General features: G+C 42.4%; 4 non-coding genes across 4 annotated transcripts; all 4 read right to left on the reverse strand.

Annotated features, from left to right (window-relative positions):
- Positions 1-4,777: 4,777 nt before the first annotated feature.
- Positions 4,778-4,849, reverse strand: trnag-ucc (transfer RNA glycine (anticodon UCC)). Its single transcript has one exon. It is a non-coding gene; the product is annotated as a tRNA-Gly (tRNA).
- A 791-nt stretch (positions 4,850-5,640) lies between these two features.
- On the reverse strand, positions 5,641-5,712 carry trnag-ucc (transfer RNA glycine (anticodon UCC)). Its single transcript has one exon. It is a non-coding gene; the product is annotated as a tRNA-Gly (tRNA).
- A 2,012-nt stretch (positions 5,713-7,724) lies between these two features.
- On the reverse strand, positions 7,725-7,796 carry trnag-ucc (transfer RNA glycine (anticodon UCC)). The gene has a single exon. It is a non-coding gene; the product is annotated as a tRNA-Gly (tRNA).
- Positions 7,797-9,954: 2,158 nt separating this feature from the next.
- trnag-ucc (transfer RNA glycine (anticodon UCC)) lies at positions 9,955-10,026 on the reverse strand. Its single transcript has one exon. It is a non-coding gene; the product is annotated as a tRNA-Gly (tRNA).
- Between the last annotated feature and the right edge of the window lie 1,124 nt (positions 10,027-11,150).

Below are 11,150 nucleotides of genomic sequence, written 5' to 3' on the forward strand. Positions count from 1 at the left end.
GCCACTTTATTTTCTAGCTTTCATGCTGAATGTTTTGTTTACTCTTTTGTGTCCTCGTACCAAGTTTTAGTTTTCCTTGTGTTTTATCCTAGCTTTCACGCTAGCGTCTTTTGTTTACTTTTTCTCTTTACACCAGTATTTTTGTTCATAGCCTTTTGTTATTAAATAAATACCTTATATCTTACCTTTGCTGTGTTCTGCTTCGACGCATCCACGGGAAAACTACACCGGCATTACCATGCCGAAGAAGAGTCTTCACAGTAGGATCCGAGCATCAAGATGTTTTTCTGCGTCGAAACCACGGGAGGAACCCTTCGACTTAGGGTTGTGGTTGGAGCTCATGGCATGGGAGCAGGAAAGACTCGACTGTGGGCCTGAAGTCTCCTCCGAAGCCGTTCGCGCTGCCCCGAAGAAGCGGGGGGTCCAGTGGAGAGGTCCCCCGCGCGGCAGTAATGTTCCAGCACCACTTATTCCTCCCCATGGACACAGCAAGTTTCACCCCGTCCAGGATTCACCCGTCATTACCGGTAATCCTGCTTGTTTTTTTTCAAATCATTCCTTCAGCTGCCGTGACACTTTTTCTGACACAAGCGATGACATTTGGGGAACGCCCACCGGTGACGCAACACCGCCCTCTGTTGATGACATTTTTTCACAAGATTTTTATATTGTGGACAGTAATTCTCATTCCCAACCTTTTTCGAATATCAATAACATTTATGACAAGATACAGAATGATCAGAATATTTTTTCTTTTTATTCTAGTCAGTCTCATTCAACTGTTTCTTCTATCCCACCTTATAAACCTGCACAATTTAAAGGGGAGGAATCTGCCCGCCTCCAGACCTCCCACCACCCTCCCTTAAGGTCAGTCCCTGACCACAGGGAACGGGTCTGGGATTCCCGTCTGGAGGGGGGGGCTATGGCCTATAGCTGTGTTGCGGAGGTAGCGCAGACGCTGCCTGTTCTTAAAACTGCTAAACAAAAACCTCCATGTAGGCCACCTTTACCTGTTTTTCGGCCCGCTAAACGCTTAGCTCCTCCCAGTAGACCTCCACTTGTGTTTCCCCCGGCCAAGTCTCAAGGGCCAAGTAGACCTCCTCCACCGGTGTTCAGACTCGCGAGGTCATTACCTCCAGCACGTCCTCCACCACCGGTGTTCTGCACTGCTCCCAGTCTGGTTCTCACACCAGCACATGACTCTGACCTGGTTTTCACGCCAGAATTAGACTCTCGCCTGGTTTTCACACCAGAAAATGTTTCTAGCCTTGTTCTCACGCCAGTTTCAGACTCTAAACTGGTTCTCACGCCAGCACAAACTCCAAGGCTGGAGCCCACTCTAGCACCAGTTCGTAAGCTGGAGCCCACTCCGGTACCAGCACCACGACAGGTACCGGTGCCAGCTCCGCGCCGCCAAGCACCGGTGCCAGCTCCGCGCCGCCAAGCACCGCCGACAACGGGGCTGGAGCCCACACCAGCGTCGACGACGGGGCTGGAGCCCACACCAGCGTCGACGACGGGGCTGGAGCCCACACCAGCGTCGACGACGGGGCTGGAACCCACACCAGCACCACCGACGACTACGCCTGCATTCAAGTCGATGACGACTCCTGCGGCTCCCAGGCCGCCTCCGACGACTCCTGCGGCTCCCAGGCCGCCTCCGACGACTCCTGCGGCTCCCAGGCCGCCTCCGACGACTCCTGCGGCTCCCAGGCCGCCTCCGACGACTCCTGCGGCTGCAGCACCCGCATCATCCTCGCCAGCTGCACTCGGGCCTACTTTGGCTGCAGTCCCCGCACCCTCGTCTGCTGCTTCCAAGCCTGCTGGGATTTCGGTGCTGAGGCGTCGTCCACCACGTCGACCACGGGCGTGGCCTCTGCGAGGTCATCCTCCTCGCCAGACACTCCCTCCTCCATGTCGGCCACGGATGTGGCCGTGCCCGGGTCGTCCGCCTCGCCGGGCACCTCATCCTGCGAGGCGGCCACTAATGTGGCCTTTTCGAGGTCGCCCGCCAAAACTTTTTCGGCAGCAGCGTTCCACCCGCCGCCGCCACATGATGTGGATTCGGGGACATGCGATCTGGCGACCTCCACCGTGGCCTCCCTCCGCCCTCCCTTCGTTTGTGAACTTTCTGGTTTTGGGGAGGGGGTTCAAGTTTTTGTTTGTTTTTTAAGACATCTGGTATCTGTCTTTTGTTGGGGGGGAATACTGTTGCGATCTGCTGCTCAGATCTTCACGTGTTTGTTTTTTCATTCTCAGTCTGACCCGTTTATTTCCTGTTTTTGTCCATCACTATGGTTACACATCAGTCCACCTGCTAGTCTCGCCCCGCACACCTGCTACTAATTTTCACCCTCCTATTTAAGCTCACCTTTTCTGTTTACTCATTCTCGGATCCTAATTTGCCCACGCGCAACAGTGACGACTCTCATCATTCTATGTATGTATTTTCTCGCTAGCTCTCACGCCAAGCCACTTTATTTTCTAGCTTTCATGCTGAATGTTTTGTTTACTCTTTTGTGTCCTCGTACCAAGTTTTAGTTTTCCTTGTGTTTTATCCTAGCTTTCACGCTAGCGTCTTTTGTTTACTTTTTCTCTTTACACCAGTATTTTTGTTCATAGCCTTTTGTTATTAAATAAATACCTTATATCTTACCTTTGCTGTGTTCTGCTTCGACGCATCCACGGGAAAACTACACCGGCATTACCATGCCGAAGAAGAGTCTTCACAAAAATAACTTTCAACTGACTGGACATTGCCAAAATAACTCAAGCCATGCATTGGCTGGGAATCAAAACTTAGTCTACCTCTTGGAAGGCAGCTATGCTCGCTATGATACCTTAAATGCTTAGTCCTTCGATAAGTTTGGCCTTGATATTTAACATTTTTGAACAAACCATTGGAAATTGGCTGCTATCTCTGGATTTTTTGCTGAGAAATAGTTAAATAACAGCTTTAAACTGACTGGACATTACCAAAACATCCCAAGCCATGCATTGGCTGGGAATTTAACCCAGATCAATTGCTTGGAAGGCAGCTATGTTAACCACTATACCACCAATGTTTAGTCCTTTGTTAGGTTTTTGCATTTCAAATTTTAAATCTTAAATAAACCATTGGAATTTTTGCAGGTTAATCTGAGTTTTTTGCTGATCAATATTCAAATAACAACTTTAAACTGACTGGACATTGCCAAAACATCACAAATTATACATTGGCTGGGAATTGAACCCAGGTCAACTGCTTGGAAGGAAGCTATGCTAACCACTATACCACCTATGCCTAGTCCTTTGTTGTCTTTCGCCTTGAAGTTCTAAACTCTTAAATAAACCATTTGAAATACGCTGCTATCTCTGGGGTTTTTTGGCCGATTAATAGTTAAAAAAACAAATTTCAACTGACTGGATGTTGCCCAAATAACTCAAGCTATGTATTAGCTGGGAATCAAACCCAGGTAAACTGTTTGGAAGGCAGCTATGCAAACCACTATACTACTATATTCTCCTTGAAATTCTAAAATATTAAATAAACCACTGGAAGATGGCTGCTATCTCTTCGTTTTTGGGACAAGCCTGACAACTCCACCCTATCGAACGCCTTCTCCGCATCCAGCACCGCCACAACCTACAGAGTATCAGATGGCGGAGAGAGAACTATATTCAACAATCTTCTGATATCAAAGAATGGATGCCATGAATTGGCTGGGAATAAAACCCAGGTCAACAGCTTGGAAAGCAGCTATGCTAACCACTATATCACCAATGCTTAGTGCGTCATTACCTTTTTCCCTGAAATTCTAAAATCTTACATAAACCATTGGAAATTGGCTGCTAACTCTGGGTTTTTTGATGATTAATAATTGAATAACAAATTTAAACTGACTGGACTTTGCCAAAATACCGTAAGCCATGCATTGGCTGGGAATCAAAACCTAGTCTACCTCTTTGAAGGGAGCTATGCAAGCCATGATACCACAAATGCTTAGTCCTTGGACAATTTTTGCCTTGAAATTCAAAAATCCTAAATAAACCATTGGAAATTGGCTGCTATCTCTGTGTTTTTTGATGATTAATAGTTAAAAAACAACTTTAAACTGACTGGACATTGCCAAAACACCACATGCCATGCAGTGGCCGGCAATCGAATACAGGTCAACTGCATGGAAGGTAGCTATGCTAACCACTAAACCACCAATGCTTAGTCCGTGATTGTCGTTTGCCCTTGAAATCCTAAAATGTTAAATAAACCATTGGAAATTGGCTGCTATTTCTGGATTTTTTTGCTGATTAATAGTTAAATAACAATTTTCAACTGACTGGACATAGTCAAAACAACTCAAGCCATGCATTGACTGGGAATGTAACCCAAGTCAACTTCTTGGAAGGCAGCTACGCCAACCACTGTGCCACCAACGCTTAGTCCATGGTTAATTTATGCCTCGAAATTCTAAAATCTTAAAAAAACTATTGGAAATTGGCTGCTATCTGTGGGTTTTTTGCCAATTATTGGTTAAAAAACAACTTTCAACTGACTAGACTTTTCAAAAATAACTCAAGCCATGCATTGGCTGGGAATCAAAACCTAGTCTACCTCTTGGAAGGCAGCTATCCTAGCCATGATACCACAAATGCTTCGTCCTCGGATAATGTTTTCTTTGAAATTCTAAAATCTTAAACAAACCATTGAAAATTGGCTGCTATCTATGGGTTTTTTGCTGAATAACAGTTAAATAACAACTTTAAACTGACTGGACTTTACCAAAAGCGACACGAGCCATGCATTGGCTGGGAATCGAAGCCAGGTCAACTGCTTGGAAGGCAGCCATGCTAACCACTATACCACCAATGCTTAGCCCTTTGTTAATCTTTGCCTTTACATTCTAAAATATGTAATAAACCATTATAAACCCATCCATCCATCCATTTTCTACCGCTTATTCCCTTTCGGGGTCCATTATAAACCATCTGTCTTTAATATCCTCTGTGTTCTTTGATGTTTGATGTTTCCCTCTTACACACATGGAAGAGGGATGTGTACTATGGCTATGAGTTGTTGTTGTTTTTTTTTTTTTTCCCTTGGCCTCAGTCTGCACCCCCTCTCCAAGGCCCAGGCTAAGACCGATTTTTTTACCTGTATTTTTACCTTGTTTACCTGTATTTCATCTTTTTTTGTAAGGGGCGCTGGAAGCCGGCAGACCCGTCAGCGATCCTGTTCTGTCTCCCTGTAATGTTTGTCTGATCTTGAATGGGATTGTGCTGAAAATTGTAATTTTCCTGAAGGAACTCTTCTGACGGAATAAATAAAGTACTATCTAATCTAGTCTAATCTAATTAGAATTTGGCAGCTTTATCTTGTTTTTTTGCTGATCAATATTCAAATAACAACTTTAAACTGACTGGACATTGACAAAACATTGCAAGTCATGCATTGGCTGGGAATCGAAACCATGTCAACTGCTTGCAAGGAAGCTATGCTAACCACTATACCACCAATGCTTAGTCCTTGGTTAAATTTTGCCTTTAAGTTCTAAAATCTTAAATAAATCATTAGAAATTAGCTGCTATCTCTGGTTTTTTGGCTGATTAATAGTTAAAAAACAACTTTCAACCGACCGGACGTTGCCAAAAAAACGGAAGATATGCATTGGCTGGGAATCGAACCCAGGTCAACTGCTTGGAAGGCAGCTATGCTAACCACTATACCACCAATGCCTAGTGCTTGGTTCAGTTTCTCCTTGAAATTCTAAAACCTTAAATAAATCACTGGAAGATGGCTGCTATCTCTGGGTTTTTGGCTGATTAATAGTTGAATCACAACTTTCAACTGACTGGACATTGCTAAAATACCACACGACAAGGACAAATAGTACCGACAGGTAGTGATGACATCGACATCGACAATACTCCAGCACAGACTAGATGGCAAGGCAGGTTTATCTCGCAGCTGGCTGATTGACACTAGGTGTGGGCAGGTGCCAATCAGCCGCAGCTGAGGGGAAACTGCGCTCAGGGAGACACGCAGGAAACACCAAAATAAAAGCGCTGACAGGAAATAAAGACAAACAGGGAAATATTACATCCAACAATCTTCTGGTATCAAAGAATGGATGCCTCCCCAGCGTGAAACCTGTCTGATCAGCCGAAATTATTGAGGGCATCCAGGCTTGGAGACATATAGAGAGAACTTTCGCCAGAATCTTGCAGTCCACGTTCAAAAGTGAAATCGGTCTGTAGTTACCATAAGAGGTAGCATCCCTGTCTTTCTTAAGAAGTAATGAAACGGAAGCTTATGACGGAGTCTTTGGTAAACAGCCGGCGTTGAAGAAATGATTGAAGATTTTTGCTAAAATGGGGGATAACAGTAATGAATAAGCCTTTTAAAATTCAACTGTGAAGCCATCAGGGCTGGGCGACTTTCCATTTTGCATAGATCGAATTGCCTCCTGTATCTCTGACGAAGAGACTGGTCGACCCAGCTCCCTGGCAATGTTTACATCAATGCAAGCATATGTAAATGAATCGAGGGGGTTGGGGAAAAATGCGGAGACAGGAGAGCATTTGGAAGTGTATATCCATCCATTTCCTACCGCTTATTCCCTTGGGGTCGCGGGAGGGGCGCTGGTGCCTATATCAGCTACAATCGGGCGGAAGGCGGCATACACAATGGACAAGTCTCCACCTCATCACAGGGTCTAACACAGATAGACAGACAACATTCACACACTCGGGCCAATTTAGTGTTGCCAATCAACCTATCTCCAGGTGCTTGTCTTTGGAGGTGGGAGGAAGCCGGAGTACCCGAAGGGAACCCACGCAATCACGGGGAGGACATGCAAACTCCACACAAAAAGCTCCCGAGACTGGGATTGAACCCAGGACTATTCAAGACCTTTGTATTGTGAGGTAGACGCAGTAACCCCTCTCAACTGTGCTGCCCAGAAGTGTTTAATTTAGTGTAAAATTCGGAAAAACACTTTTTAATGTCCAATGGATCGGAAGTAAAATTACAATCGGGTAGTCTAATTTTGGGAATCGACCGTTGAGCTAAAAGTTGAGTAATTTTTGCCTTGAAATTCTAAAATCTTAAATAAACCATTAGCATTTGACTTCTATCTCTGTTTTTTTTTTTGCTGATTAATAGTTCAATAACAACTTTCAACCGACTTGATGGACGTTGCCAATTAATTCAAGCCATGCATTGGTTGGGAATCAAAACCTAGTCTACCTCTTGGAAGGCAGCTATGCAAGCCATTATACCAAAAATGCTTGGTCCTTGGATAATGTTTGCCTTGAAATTAAAACACCTTCAATAAACCATTGGAAATTGGCTGCTATCTGTTTTTTTTTTTTGCTGAGTAATAGTTAAATAACATTTTTAAACTGATTGGACATTGCCAGAACACCACTAGCCATGCAACGGGTAGAAATCGAAATACAGGTCAACTGCATGGAAGGCAGCTATACCACCAATGATATACCATCTCCTGGAAATTGGCTGCTACCTCTGGGTTTTTTGCTTGGAATCAAACCCAGGTCAACCGACTGGAAGGAAGCTATGCTGGCAATGATACCACAAATGCTTAGTCCTTGGATAATATTTGTTTTGAAATTCTAAAATCTTGAATAAACCATTGGAAATTGGCTGCTATTTCTGGGTTTTTTGCTGATTAATTGTTAAAAAACAACTTTAAACTGACTGGACATTCCCATAACAGCACAAGCCATGCATTGGCTGGGAATCTAACCCAAGTCAACTCTTTGGAAGAGAGCTATGCTAACCACTGTACCACCAATGCTTAGTTGCTAGGCTATGCTAGCCTTAAAATCCTAAAATCTCAAATAAACCACTGGAAATTGGCTGGTATCTCTGGGTTTATTTGACGATTAATGGTTATGCTGAATTTCCCCCATGGATCAATAAAGTACTTTTTTATTTTATTTTATTCGATTCTATTTTATTGTATTCTATTCTAAAATAAACAACTTTCAAATGACTGGACATTGCCAAAATAACTCAAGCCATTCATTGGCTGGGAATAAAACCTAGTCTACCTCTTGGAAGGCAGCTATGCTAGCCATGATACCACAAATCCTTAGTCCTTGGATAATGTTTGCCTTGAAAATCTAAAATCATAAACAAACCATTGAAGATTGGCTGCTACCTCTGTTTTTTTTTGCTGAATAATAAGTAAATAACAACTTTAAACTGACTGGACATTTCAAAAACATCACAAGCCATGTATAAGCTAGGAATCAAACCCAGGTCAACTGCTTGAAGGAAGCTATGCTAACCACTATACCCCCAATGCTTAGGCTTTTGTTGATTTTTGCCTTGAAATTTTAAAATCTTCAACAAACCATTGGAATTTTACTGCTTTATCTGGGTTTTTTGCTGATCAATATTCAAATAACAACTTTAAACTGACTGGACATTGCCACACTACCACAAGCCATGCATTGGCTGGGAATCAAACCCAGGTCAACTAATTGGAAGGACGCTATGCTAACCACTTTATCACCAATGCATACTTCCTGGATAATTTTAACCTCGAAATTCTGAAATTTCGGGGTTAAAATTTCTTCTTTTTCTGAATTTTTTTTGCGGATTAAAAGGTAAATAAGAACTTTAAACCACTGGATATTGCCAAAATACCGCAAGCCATGCATTGGCCGTAAATCAAACACAGGTCAACTGCATAGAAGGCTTATATGCTAACCACAATACCACCAAAGTTTAGTCCTTAGATAATTTTTGCCTTGAAACTCTAAAATCTATAATAACCTATTGGGAATTGGCCGCTATTTCTGGGTTTTTGCTGATTAATAGTTAAATAACAACTTTCAACTGACTGGACGTTGCCAAAATTACTCAAGCCACGCTGTTAATCGAACCCAGGTCAACTGTCTGGAAGGCATCTATGCTATCCCCTATACCACCAATGCTTAGGCCTTGCTTAACCTTTGCCTTGAAATTCTAAAATCTTAAATAAACCATTGGAAATTGGCTGCTATTTCTGGATTTTTTTGCTGATTAATAGTTAAATAACAATTTTCAACTGACTGGACATTGTCAAAACAACTCAAGCAATGCATTGACTGGGAATGTAACCCAAGTCAACTTCTTAGAAGGGAGCTACGCCAACCACTGTGCCACCAAAGCTTAGTCCATGGTTAATTTATGCCTTGAAATTCTCAAATCTTAAATAAACCATTGGAAATTGGCTGCTATCTGTGGGTTTTTTGCCAATTATTGGTTAAAAAACAACTTTCAACTGACTAGACTTTTCAAAAATAACTCAAGCCATGCATTGGCTGGGAATCAAAACCTAGTCTACCTCTTGGAAGGCAGCTATCCTAGCCATGTTACCACAAATGCTTCGTCCTTGGATAATGTTTTCTTTGAAATTCTAAAATCTTAAACAAACCATTGAAAATTGGCTGCTATCTCTGGGTTTTTTGCTGAATAACAGTTAAATAACAACTTTAAACTGACTGGACTTTACCAAAATGACACAAGCCATGTATTGGCTGGGAATCGAACCCAGGTCAACAGCTTGGAAGGGAGCCATGTGAACCACTATACCACCAATGCTTAGGCCGCTGTTAATCTTTGCCTTTACGTTCTGAAATATTAAATTAACCATTAGCGTTTGGCAGCTATATCTGGGTTTTTTGCTGATCAATATTCAAATAACAACTTTAAACTGACTGGACATTGACAAAACATTACAAGTCATGCATTGGCTGGGAATCGAAACCAGGTCAACTGCTTGGAAGGAAGCTATGCCAACCACTATACCACCTACACTTAGTCCTTTGTTAAATTTTGCCTTGAAGTTCTAAATTCTTAAATAAACCATTTGAAATTGGCTGCTATCTCTGTTATTTTTTGCCGATTAATAGTTAAAAAACAACTTTCAACTGACTGGACGTTACCAAAAAAATCTCAAGCTATGCATTAGCTGGGAATCGAACCCAGGTCAACTGCTTGGAAGGCAGCTATGCTAACCACTATACCACCAATGCCTAGTGTTCGGTTCAGTTTCTCCTTGAAATTCTAAAATCTTAAATAAACCATTGGAAGATGGTTGCTATCTCTGGGTTTTTGGGACAAGCCTGACAACTCCATCCTACCGAACGCCTTCTCCGCATCCAGCACCGCCACAACCTACAGAGTATCAGATGGCGGAGAGAGAACTATATTCAACAATCTTCTGATATCAAAGAATGGATGCCATGAATTGGCTGGGAATAAAACCCAGGTCAACATCTTGGAAAGCAGCTATGCTAACCACTATATCACCAATGCTTAGTGCGTCATTAACTTTTTCCTTGAAATTCTAAAATCTTACATAAACCATTGGAAATTGGCTGCTAACTCTGGGTTTTTTGCTGATTAATAATTGAATAACAAATTTAAACTGACTGGACTTTGCCAAAATACCGCAAGCCATGCATTGGCTGGGAATCAAAACCTAGTCTACCTCTTTGAAGGGAGCTATGCACGCCATGATACCACAAATGCTTAGTCCTTGGACAATTTTTGCCTTGAAATTCAAAAATCCTAAATAAACCATTGGAAATTGGCTGCTATCTCTGGGTTTTTTGCTGATCACTATTTAAATAACAACTTTAAACGGACTGGACGTTGCCAAAATAGCTAAGGCCATGCATTGGCCGTAAATCCACTGCTTCGAAAGCTTATATGCTAAACACGATACCACCAAAGCTTAGTCCTTGGATAATGTTTGCTTTGAATTTCTAAAATCTTAAAAATACCTTTGGAGATTGGCTGCTATCTCTGGAGTTTTTGCTGAATAATAATTAAATAACAACTTTAAACTGACTGGACATTACCAAAACATCACAAGCCATGCATTGGCTGTGAAATGAACCTAGGAATGCAGCTATGCTAACCACTATACCACCAAAGCATAGTCCTGGCTTAACTTTTCCCTTGAAATTCTAAAATATTAAAAAAAACATTGGAAATTGGCTGGTATCTGTGGGTTTTTTGACGATTAATGCTGTACTTCCCCCAGGGATCAATAAACTACTTCCTATTCTATTCTATTCTAAAAAAAACAACTTTCAAATGACTGTACGTTGCCAAAATACCGCAAGCCATGCATTGGCTGGGAATCTAAACC

Source organism: Nerophis ophidion, linkage group LG05, assembly GCF_033978795.1.
Source record: "Nerophis ophidion isolate RoL-2023_Sa linkage group LG05, RoL_Noph_v1.0, whole genome shotgun sequence".
NCBI lineage: Eukaryota > Metazoa > Chordata > Actinopteri > Syngnathiformes > Syngnathidae > Nerophis > Nerophis ophidion.